This window comes from Sminthopsis crassicaudata, chromosome 5 (genome assembly GCF_048593235.1).
Source record: "Sminthopsis crassicaudata isolate SCR6 chromosome 5, ASM4859323v1, whole genome shotgun sequence".
NCBI lineage: Eukaryota > Metazoa > Chordata > Mammalia > Dasyuromorphia > Dasyuridae > Sminthopsis > Sminthopsis crassicaudata.
This window is the reverse complement of record NC_133621.1, coordinates 114,453,674-114,464,825: the sequence shown is the minus strand read 5'-3', so window position 1 is coordinate 114,464,825 and position 11,152 is coordinate 114,453,674. Positions and strand designations below refer to the sequence as shown.

General features: G+C 37.8%; 1 long non-coding RNA gene across 1 annotated transcript; it reads left to right on the top strand.

Annotated features, from left to right (window-relative positions):
- Positions 1-10,306, top strand: LOC141543120 (uncharacterized). Its single transcript, XR_012482340.1, has 3 exons — positions 1-216; positions 5,399-5,464; positions 8,275-10,306. It is a non-coding gene; the product is annotated as an uncharacterized LOC141543120 (long non-coding RNA).
- Positions 10,307-11,152: the final 846 nt, after the last annotated feature.

Here is an 11,152-nt window from a genome sequence, read left to right as displayed (position 1 = left end):
AAACACATTAGCCGCTCTAGGCTAGACCTGACAGTGTGGTCTAGAAGATCCTGAGCTATATTCCTTTAAGAGGCGGGCCTAGAGCAGGGAAGCTATAAATCTGCTGGCTTCTAGGGCCAGAACGCGGTGAAACTCCTAGCAGTTGCCGGAGCTCGCTGCTGAAGGTGCTTGGTTCCGGAGCACGCGGCCCACCTCTCCCTCGGTTCCATAATCGCGGTAAGTACCTACCAGCGGGCGAAAGCAGCGGTCAAGGCCTAGAATTCTACCCCCCCTCTCCCCCGGAAGCCACGCTCTCCCGGCCTGGGTCCGGGATCTACCCTCCCTCCGCTCTGGGGCTCGGGCTGGTGGAGCCTCTGTGAGCTTTCCTCTGTGCTGCTTGCCGCGGGAAAGGCCCGTTGCCCCCCCACCCCCTCTCCCCGGCGGCCTCCCTGCATGGATGAGGACGTGGACGGGAGGTTCTTGTGGACGCAGGCTCCGACCTTTCAGTCTGAGCACCGGAAAACCTACATCATTTAGTCCAGTTTCTTCACTTTACGAATGAGCATAATGGGGCTCACGATTTTAAGGCCACTTAAGTAGAAAGAACTCAAGGCTCCCGAGTCCAAATCCGTGCTCTTTTCTCCCACTTCTCGGGGGTCTTTCACGGTATCCCAAAGTTTTCCCCTAAGTTATGTTCTCCTGCCTTTTTTTTTTTAAAGGCACATGATAGATTTTTTTTTTTCAAGGAAAGGGAGGAAAAGAACAAGGATTTATAAAGCACCTACTATGTACCGGGCACGGTACTGTTAGCATGTGGTTTATTAAATAGCCTCACAAGTTTATTTTTTAAAATAGTGTTTATTTTTATTATTTCCATTTCACAGTTGGGGAAACCGAGGTAGATTTACCATAACTGATAGTGCTACTTTGAGAATTAGTCCAAGATGGAGAGGTATGCTGGCTCTTTAAGTGGGATTGAGCTGTTGGATCTCTGAGTTTTAGTAAGGGGATTAGGGATAGATTTTTTTTTTTTTTTTTTTTTTAAGGCGCTTAAATGTCCTCACCTCAAAGAGTGGGAAGTAATTTATACTTTTATGACATTTGACGAAACTTTTTCTTCATAACTCAGTGTAGGGTTATCTCTATTTTACACCTAATAAAACTTGAGGCTTATTAGCCTGGAGTCTGATATTCTTTTTTAGTACCATAACTCTCCATAAATATGAATGAACCTCTTCTTTTAACATTGGTTTTATATTTAACATTTTTAACATTGCTACAGTAACAAAAGTTTTGGACTTGGAGACCCAGCTCTGCCACATCGGGTCTCAGTTGCGAGCCTCAGTCTTCAGCTATAGAATAGGGATAATATGTGGGAGGTCCTCCATTGGTTAAGTCTTGAGGATCAAATAAAATAATGTTTGCAAAATATTTTCCAAGGATTAAGTGATAGTGATCAATTTTTGTTTACATAAATAACTGCTGGCTTTACAAATTTATGGATTGTTTATTTGTGCTACTTTTTAGACAAATTTTTTTTTTAAATAGCTTATTTTCAAAATACATTCCAAGAGAGTTTTCAACATTCACTCTTGCAAAATCCTGTTACAAATTTTTTACCCTCCCTTTCCCTGCCCCTCCCCTAGACAGTATGTAAACCAATATAAGTTAAACATGGACAATTCTTTTATACATATTTCCACATTCATTATACTGCACAAGTAAAATCAGATCAAAAAGGGGAGGGGGGGATAAGGGAAAAAAAAAAGCAAATAACAACAAAAAAGTGAAAATATTATGTTCTGATCAACATTCAGTTCCCACAGTCATCTCTGGATGCAGATGTCTTTATCACAAGTCTTTTATCACCTCTGTGTTGAAAAGATCCACATTCATCAGAACTGATCATCACATAATCTTGTGTAGTGTTCTCTTGGTTCTACTTGCTTAGTTCATGTAAGTCTCTCCAGGCATTTCTGAAATCGTTCTGCTGATCGGTTCTTATGGAACAATAATTATAGAGCATTAATATACCATAACTTATTCTGTCATTCCCTAATTGATAGGCATCCATCACAAAAAGGACTATCACAAACAGTTTTGCACATGTGGGTCCATTTCCCATTTTTATTATCTCTTTGGGATATAGGCCCAGTAGACACTGATGGATCAAAGTATATGCACAGTTTGGTAGTCCTTTGGGCATAGTTCCAAATTGCTCTCCCGAACGGCTGGATCATTTCAAACTCTACCAACAATATATTAGCATTTCAATTTTCTCACATCCCCTCCAGCATTTATCATTATCTTTTCCTGGTCATTTTACCCTTTCTGAGAGGGATGTCTTAATTTGCATTTTGCTGATCAATAGTGATTTAGAGCATTTTTTCATATGACTAGAAGTGGTTTTAATTTCTTAATCTGAATATTGTCCATTTCATTTGGAGAATAGCTTGTATTTTTATAAAGTTGAGTCAATTTTCTATATATTTTAGAAATGAGGCTTTAATTAGATCCTTTGGATGTAAAGATTTTTTTCTCGGCTTTCTGCTTCCCTTCTAATCTTGTCTGAATTGTTTTTGTTTGTACAAAAACTTTTTAGTTTAATATATTAAAATTATCCATTTTGCATTTCATGCTGTAATACAGTTCTTCTTTGGCCATAAATTCCTTCCTTTTCCAGAGATCTGAGAGGTGAATTGTCCCTTGTTCTTCTAATTTGCTTATATTATCACTATATGTCTAAATCATGAACCCATTTTGACCTTATCTTAGTATAGGATGTTAGGTGTTGATCAATGCCTAGTTTCTGCCATACTATTTTCCAATTTCCCCAGCAATTTTTATCAAATAGTGAGTTCTTATCAGAAGTTGGGGTCTTCATTAGATTGCTATAGTCATTGACCATTATGTCTTATGAAGCTAACCTATTCCACTGAAAAATTACTCTATTTTTTAGTCAGTATCAAATGGTTTTGATCAAATGGCTTTATAATATAATTTTAGATCTGGTACAGTAGGCCATCGTCATTTACATTTTCATTAATTCCTTTGAAATTCTTGACTTTTTGTTCTTTCAGATGAACTCTGTTATTTTTTTCCTAGTTCTGTAGTTTTTTGGCAGCTTGATTTGTATGGTACTGAATGAGTAGATTAATTTAGGTAGAATTGTCAGACTTCACTCTTTAGTGGCAATCCTCTAAGCAAAGTAGAAGAGAGAATATTACCATTTTACTGGAGAACTTGAGGTGATTTGTCTCAAAGAGAACTAGAGGCTGATTCCTGACTCGAGGCTATGGTTCTTTATTTATTGAAAAACCAGCTAACTGCTAGGTCTCCCCAAGGGGTAAAAGGATTAAAAGGTGGTTTGTATACTGTATAGTAGAGAAGATAGAGACTCTTAGCTTTAGAAATGAAAGCAATCTTATCGATTAGCTAGACCAACACTTACACTCACAAATAACTGTTATGTTGCTTTGAAAACCTACTGTCAAAGCTGGCTTTAATTGAAGTCTATAATCAGTATTATCTTTGTGGTTTTCCTTTTTCCCTTTCTTCTTTTGTTCCTCTTTTCTTTCTCACCATCTCTCTTTTTTTCTCTCTCCCTTTCCTCCTTTTTCTTCCCTCTTCTCTCTCTCTTTTTTTGCTGAGGCAATTGGGGTCAAGTGACTTGCCCAGGGTCACACAGCCAGGAAGTGTTAAGTGTCTGAAGTCAAATTCGAATTCAGGTCCTCCTGACTTCAGGGCTGGTGCTCTATCCACTGCACCACCTAGCTGACATCCCCCCCCCCCCCCCTTTTCTTCCTTTCTTCCTCTCTGTCTCTTCCTCTTTAGATCTCAGCTTTTCCTTGAAAACAAGGGAGTAGCCTTTCCTGGTAGTTTCCCCCTCCCTTTCCCAGTTGCTACAGTTTTTTTCCTCTAATGTTACTTTGTATTTCTCTCTATATAATATATTATGTTATCTTCTACCATCAGAATTTCACTTGTTTGAGGGCAGGGATATGTTGCATTTATGGAGCAGGGAGAAGTGGCTATGGGTGAGTGGTTGTAGGTGATTATGGATGAATGTTCCTGAAACATTGTAAGCACTTAGTAAGTACTTGCTCATCAGCATCCTGACTAGGTGGACTTCTAAAGTCTAGTCCCCACTATTGACCTGATTTCCTTGTGAAATAGACAGAGCCTATACCTGGAGTCAGGAAGAACTGAGATCAAATATAGCTTTAGACACTTAACTAGTTATGTGACACTGATTAAGTCATTTAATCTGCCTCAGTTTCTTATCCATAAAGTGCTGTAAAATAATAATACTTATCTCCTGGGGCTTTGTAAGAATCAGATAAAATATTAGGAAAGTATATATATATATATATATATATGCTTTTTGTTCAGTTGTGTTGTGACTTCATGACTCTAAGTTTTCTTGGCAAAAATACTCAAGTGATTTGTTATTTCTTTCTCCAACTCATCTTACAGATGAGGAAACTGAGGACAATAAAATTAAGTAAATGTCCTGGGGCTAGATTTGTACTCAGGAAGATGTCTTCCTCATTGAACACGATTAAAAAATATATAAATATAAGCAATTGCTATTAAGGGAACTAGCATTTATGAAGTGCCTTGCTATGAAAGCTCTTTTTACAAATATCTTATTTCATCCTCATAACAACTCTACAAGATGGGTGCTATTGTTATTTCCATCTTAGATAAGGAAACAGTTTTAGTAACTTGTCCATGGTCATCCAATTAGTTAATTGTCTACTGGATTTGAACTCAGTTTTTCCTCACTTCAGCTCCAGTACTCTATCCACTGAGCTGCTATTATTCTATTTTATTATTATTGGGAGAGGTATAGAATATTTTGCTGATTCTGATCAAGGAAAACTTAATGGCAAAAGTGATTGAGTGGGGAACATTATCCGAATGAACAAAAGGTCATAGTTATAAAGCTGGAAGAACCTTAGAGGTCGTCTGATTGAATCTCAGATGAAGACACCAAAATCCCAAAGAATACAATACTTGATTGGGGTGCCAAAAGTGTAAACTTCAGAGTTGAGATTTGAATCCAGATTCTCTGACTGTAAATCCACTTCGCTTTACCACTGTTTCAGAAATCCTTTTAAGACTTGCAGAATGCTTTTTCACATAGGCTGTATCATTTGATCTTTAAAAAACCACTCTGTGAGGGAGGCACATTATTCCCATTTGAAGATAAAGAAACTGAAAATCTTAAGCAATTCTTCTACAGTCACATGGCTCATAAGAAGAGAATGGACAGTATCTCTTCTGGTTTTTGCCTCAAACCACACTGATTGAGTTGTTTAATCTTCTTTTTCCAGTTGTGTCTGACATTTCCATCTACCCTAATTGAGGTTTTCTTGGCATAGATACTAAAGTGATTTGTCATTTCCTTCTCCAGGTCGTTTAACATAGGAGGAAACTGAGGCAAACAGGATCAAGTGTCTTGTCCAAAGTCGAACAGACAGTAAGTACTGAGGCTAGATTTGAGCTCAGGGCTCTAGGCCTGATATTTCTATCTATTGTACTACTTAACTGCCCCCACATTGATAGGGTAATTCTATAGGTAACATTTAGCTTTTAAGGATACTAACATAAATTACATAACTCCATTGCAAAAACTGTTGAATAGCTTACAGATGCCTACTATAGTCTATATATCCATTGGCATTTTAAAAATCATATGACAAATGTCACATGTTACTTTTAAAGCTGCCCTGTTTATCTGTCCTTCCTTCTGATCTTCTTCAGTTTTCATCTGGGCTTAAAAAAAATAAGCTGTTTCCATTGTTCTCCCTTTTTTTTGGTTGGGGTGGAGGGGAGGGGGAGAGTGATGCACCTTGAAATAAAGTACCCAAGCTTTTATCTTTTTTTAACTTTGGTTTTCATGGAGCTCAAGGATTTTTAACTTTTTACTGGTCAATTTTTTTTTTTTTTTTTATCAGCTGTCTCATCTAGGTTTTTTTCCCCCCCCCACAGTCTTTTGATTTTGTTCCATTTCTTGCTGTCTTGGGGAATCATTTCAGTTTGATCAATGTCCGTTTCTGGTTCAGTTGGGAAGCTTCAGGCTTGTTCGCTTATACTAGTGTTGATGTTTTCCTATTGCATGACTTTTTTTGTAGTTCTGGGATAGAAGAAATAACTTGCTGTGGTTTTTTGTTTTTGGTTTTTTTTTTTTTTTTTTTTTTTTTTTTTTGGTTTTTTTTTTTTTAAGTTTAATAAAATTTTTATTCATTATCACCATCATTTTCCTTCCAGAGTCTTCCTTTATCTCCTTTGATTTTTTTGATGGTTATTTGGTCTGGTGTTGATGGATAGGTTTTTGCTAGGACAGCTGGCCTTGGTTCCAACCTGAAAGATAAGCTCTTCCTCCTTTTTCTGAGTCCCTCATCTACTCCTTGGCTCCAGCAGTATATTACAACAGCCTGAGGCCATTGTAGCTATCCAGGCAGGTGGTAGGTAATGAGAGCCTTTCTAGGACAAGAGCCAAAATAAAGCTTTAATTAGTGTAATGGGGGTGGGGAGCTTTGAGAAGCTTACCTATTATTAACCCCATCTTCCTACTACATCACTGCCCTAGTAACAGTGATCAGCAACTTATTAGCCTCTTTCCCTCTCCCCAAAAATGAGTGGTTGAGACCTGTAAGTCTCAAATTCAAATTTCATCTTTATTTTAGATAGTTGGATCTGGACTCCACCTGTAAAGCCCCGGCTTCTGACTCTTTCCTTTCTTAGCTATGTGACCATGAACATAATACCTCTGGGTTACAGTTTCCCTTATCTGTCAAATGGATATACAAATAAAGTCCCAACCTTCAAGGTTGTTGTGAGGAAAATGCTTTCTAAATTTTCAGTCCTATAGAAATGGGAAGAGAGAGAGTATAGGGCATACTATCTACCTCATAGTGTTATTATAAGGAAATAATGAGATGACATATATAAAGCATTTCTGCAAACATAAAGCACTTCTACAAATGTGTGGTTTTTTTTCCCCCTCAGTGGTATTTAATTTTTCCAAATACATGTAAAGATAATTTTTAAAAAATCATTTTTGCAAGACTTTGTGTTATGGGCATGAATTTGAAACAAGGTGCTAATCCACTTAGTTTACACCTTTAAAGGAGTTCACACATTAGTTCACACATTCACACCTTTAGAAAGCATATATAAGAAGGAGTTCAGAAGCCCATAATCCTACTCTTGGAAAGGGAGAAGATTCATTCCAACTTACCCCTTTGTGCTGTCTGAAGACATTGGGAAGATGAGAGGCTGAAGGACAACCTTTAGATTGGATTCTGAGACATTTGGAGGAAGCTCTTGGAACCAAGGAGAGAGATAGGCCTCTACTAAAGCTAACTGGGCCCCAGGAAAAAAATTCAAGATTTTGAAGGTAACAATAAAGGATCTGGACTTCAACTCCTGGCTGCATTCGGGGTGATTACACTGAACTAAAACTAAGGCTGCCTCCAGAAGCCTCCAAGAAACCTGCTCCCAGAGAACTTTATACTTTAGAGAAGAGAACATTACAACTTTGTGTTCCAAATTTTTCTCCCTCCCTTCCTTACTTTCCTTTCCCCCCCTCTCCACTATAGCAAGCAATCTGATATAAGTTAAACCACTCTATAAATGTCAACTATTAACTAGTTCAATAAAGTAGCCTTTCTAGATTGGCCAGTTAACAAACTTTTATTAAGCATTGTTTATGTACTAGGCACTGTGCCAAGTGCTGGGGGTGCAAAGAAGCAGCAAGTCCCTGGTCCCAGGTAGTTCCCTGTACCTTTCTGGAACCCAGGATCACCTCCAAGTAGAACCCCCATGAAATAAGACTTTAATAGAGGATTAAGGGATTATTAGTATGTTAAACTCCCTAACCCTCTTTACTTTATGATCCAAATAACCCTTGAATTTAGGCTCCCTAGATCCAGAGAATAGAAATGTGAAGGGTCCTTATTGCCCCTGCAGGAGAGATTAATTTCTCATAACGTTTAACCTTTTTCTTAGCGCTTTCTCTGCAACCTCTACATTAATTGCTGTTGAAGTAGGATCCAAAATGGGCCTTAATACAATTTTTGGGGAGAGGAAGTGTCCATAATTTGGATGGGAAGAACAATTACATCATCTTTATTTCAGTATAATTGGTTTCTTTCAGTATCTTTTGTATTTTATTTTAACTAGAAATATGGTACTGAGCAGGAGTCTGTAGGCACCTTTATTATATGACCAAAGGATTACAAATAACAGTGTGGCTTTTAATTCTCACTGTCCTTTCTTTTCCAGGATCTAAAGGATCAAGTGCCCCAGAGAGAACCAAGCTCTTGTCCATATGAAGAGCCTTCCCATCATGAAAAACGTGCTGAACCTCTATCTGCTGGGTATGCTGCTCTCATTCCTCTCTATTTTCGTTAGGCTAATGGAATCCATGGGGGTATTACTAGAAGATTATCCCTTCCGGAGCCACTGGCCCAACAGGGGCCAAACAGTCAGTGCTAATCCACCCAAGGGACTGCATGAAGAACGCTTACTTCCAACCAAAGCTGTGAGACCATACTTATGATGACTTTCATCTAAAGGTGACATTGTTCCAAGAACCTAATTTGAACCCATCTTGAACATCATCAGATTGTGTTCCAGGAATCTAGTTGGAGGCTGGCATCCTGCCTGTGCAGTACAAAGGAATGGTCCAATATCTGGAAGTTAAAAATCCTTCCTGACCTTAAACTCATCAACTTTTGGCCGTTCCGTCTTGCTCTGGATAGATGGAGAAGAGATCAGTCCTCTATGGCAAAGTGTCTTACCCCAAGCTCCATGGACAGATTTCATCCAAGTTGGTGAACTTAGATGGGGCGGGAAAAAAATCATCTTTATTTCATTTTTACTAGTTTCTAACTGGCAGTTACTATTTACTTTAATTATTTAAAAAATATTATCCTGAATATGAACAGACAATTTTCAGAAGAAGCTGAAACTATTTGTAGTGACATGAAAAGGTGCTCCAAATCAATATTGATCAGTGAAATGCAAATTAAGACAACTCTGAGGTACCACTACACACCTGTCAGATTGGCTAAGATGATAGGAAACGATAATCACAAATGTTGGAGAGGATGTGGGAAAACTGGGACACTGATACATTGTTGGTGGAACTGAACAGATCCAACCATTCTGGAGACCAGTTTGGAACTGTGCTCAACCTATGCATACCTTTGATCCAGCAGTGTTTCTATTGGACTTATATCCCAAAAGATTAAAGAAGGGTCAAACTAGTTCTCATTGTTCAGTGATGAAGAGAGCCATCTACACCCAGAGAGAGGGCTGTAGAAACTGAGTGTGGATCATTTCATAGCATTCCCCCTGTCTCTGTTGTTTGTTTGCATTTTGTTTTTTTTTCTTCTTGATCTGATTTTTCTTGTGCAGCAAGATAACTGTATAACTATGTGTACATATATTGGATTTAACATCTACTTTTAACATATTTAATGTGTTGGACTATCTGTCATCGAAGGGAAGGGGTGAAGGGAAGGAGGGGAAAATTTGGAATAGAGGCTTTTGCAAGGGTCACTGTTGAAAAATTACCCGTGCATATGCTTTGTAAATTAAAAACTTTAATTTAAAATAAATTAATTAAAAAAAAAAAAAAGAAAAAAATGTTGTCCTGAGAAAGGGCCCATAGTTTTCACTAGAAAAGTTTTAAGGACTCCTGCACTACCTTCCTTGGGACTGCTTTGGGGGAAGATATTACATAAAGATATCCCTTGAAACTCATGCCCTTCACTCCTTCCAGCTCCCACCCCCTTTCTTATTTGTGATGTGATTGGAAGGGATCACTAGTGGGGTGTAGACAGAAATGCTTTCTGAAAGGAGCAATTACAGACTGTCTATTGTGAGCAAGAGTATCTGGGCTTTCACTTGGGAAGGAAGCCAAGGACCTCTCTTGGGAGTAAAGCCAGTACAGAGAGAGCCTTGCCTGACTTAGGAGAGGTCAAGAAAAGTTTTCTGGACATTGCCCTTCCTGGGGATGGAGAGTAATAGGGAGAATTTTGTTCTTTAAAATGGTGGTTGGCTAAAACATGGTTGCTGCTGAAACTTACTGTTCTGATTGACTTTCAAAAGGACCTCTCTCCCCAGGTCTAGGCAGCATTTGGAGGAGGGGTAACTATTTTAATTTCCTGTTCCTAGAATAAATATATTTTTTTATTCTGGTTGCTTTTTTTTCCTTCTTCCATCCTACAGGGAGACACTAGTTGGACATAGCGATAGCCACCATGTGGCTACAACTTAAAAAATTAATGCAATAAAGATAATTAACCTTTACAGTGGCTTCAATCATTTCTAGATCTGCTAGTCACATGCCTATAACAAAATTTTTATGAGAATCTTTCTATATACACATCAAGGATGCTCTGAATAAGACTTTTTAAAAAGGACAAGATTTAATAAGTAAAGTTTCACAGTACATCATATTTTTACCATCACAGAATTAATGCTAAATATTATATTTCGTTTAGGGAACCTATGTTTTACTTCTTTGCACCAAGTGATCTTGGCCAAATCTGATTTAAATTATGACAGGTTTATGACTAGAAGAAAGTTATTCATAGAAGCAGCTCTATGTGGCCAAAGACACAACTTAATTTTTCAACTGAAAGTTATATTTCTTTAAAGATAAAAATGACAGCATGCTTTTTATTTTCTCCACTTAGATGTACATGTATATTTTTTTTTTATATATTTCCATGAGTCAAATTGGGAGAGAAAAATCAGAATAAAAGGGAAAAACCATGAGAAATTAAAAAAGTAAAAATAGTATGCTAATCTACATTTAACCTCGATGACATTTTGCATCCTCAGAATCTCTTTAATAAGCAGTAAGCCCTATATTGGGCTGTGGGGATCTGATGATCAAAGAGAAAACCTCTTCTTTATCAACCAGAAAGTGTGTATATTTAGTTGGGGAAAGAAGAATGTAAGTCTTCATAGGTAAATAAGCATAAGAGATGATATACAAAATACATGTGTGTAAGGAAGCTGGAAAGCAGTAAAGGGTGGGTAAATGATATCTCTTGAAGGTTTGGGAAGAGCTCTACATATATTATCTCTTTAATCCTCACAATAAACCTGTTTAATAGGTACTCATTCTCATGTTACATCTGAGTTT